Source organism: Syngnathus typhle, linkage group LG17 (genome assembly GCF_033458585.1).
Source record: "Syngnathus typhle isolate RoL2023-S1 ecotype Sweden linkage group LG17, RoL_Styp_1.0, whole genome shotgun sequence".
In the NCBI taxonomy this organism is placed as follows: Eukaryota; Metazoa; Chordata; class Actinopteri; order Syngnathiformes; family Syngnathidae; genus Syngnathus; species Syngnathus typhle.
In genome coordinates this window covers 3,946,096-3,947,127 of record NC_083754.1, presented here as the reverse complement: position 1 = coordinate 3,947,127, position 1,032 = coordinate 3,946,096, and positions in this window count along the sequence as shown.

The following is a 1,032-nucleotide window of genomic DNA, read 5'->3' as shown; positions in this document are numbered from 1 at the left end:
TCGTAAATGTCTGTGAGCTTACAAATGAATTTTCGTGCAAGTAAAAAAAAAGAAAAAAAAAAAAAGGGACATCATGCTTGAAAATCTTCAATGTGAGTGTCTTGATATTGTTTCCAAAACTTTCAGTGATCAAAGTGTATATTTGTATCAGATGCACCCAAAGCCATTTACACCATGTTGAGATGTACTATTTTCCATGTCTTGTATTTGTACATAATTATTTAATAAATACACAAAACAACAAAATGGTGTGGTGAAATACCATCAGAATATTTTCTCATTTCATCCCCACAGCCATGAAAGCATTGGAGGAAAGGTAAAGTATGCAAAGTGTACAGGTCGGCACCTCATTTGCAAATCTATTCTGAGGTCACGCTTAACATGTAACATATGTGCCAACAGGCAGACGACGTGACCTTTCCAAAACCGGCAGGAGTCTTTGGTGCCTGAAAGAAGTCCGCACAGATTACAGGTATGTGCGAAATATTTTCCATCATTAAGGTCAACAGGACTTTATTATTTTGTTATCTATACCAAAATAATTGAAAATACCACTAATGTTAATTGCTTTGCAACTTTCTCATTTAATCTTAAATATACATTTTCCTCCGCAGTGGTAATTTTCATCGATTGATCCCTGTGGTTAACTCCTGGTTGAGATTGCTCCTCATGCAAATCCCAAGATGCAAAGAAGAGACCTGAGGTAACACGTTCCGCTCCATTTGCGGAGTGCTCTGCGCGTGTGTGATAAGGACAGTCTCATTTAAAAACAACCAGGGGCATCATAGGTGGGGTGTGAAGGCGGCGAGTAAATATTGAATCACCAAGGGTTAATGTTGGCATTTCACTTCATCTCATTCTGTCATATTCATTCATCGACACGCGATAACGCGTCAGAATTCTAACGCCGCCGCCGCGTCTGTCGACCCAGATGGTGTTAAAAGCTGCTTCACGGATATCTTGCTGGAGATTACACCATTAATGCAAACTGTCAGGATTTGCATAGTCACTGAAGCGATTTTATCCATCTGT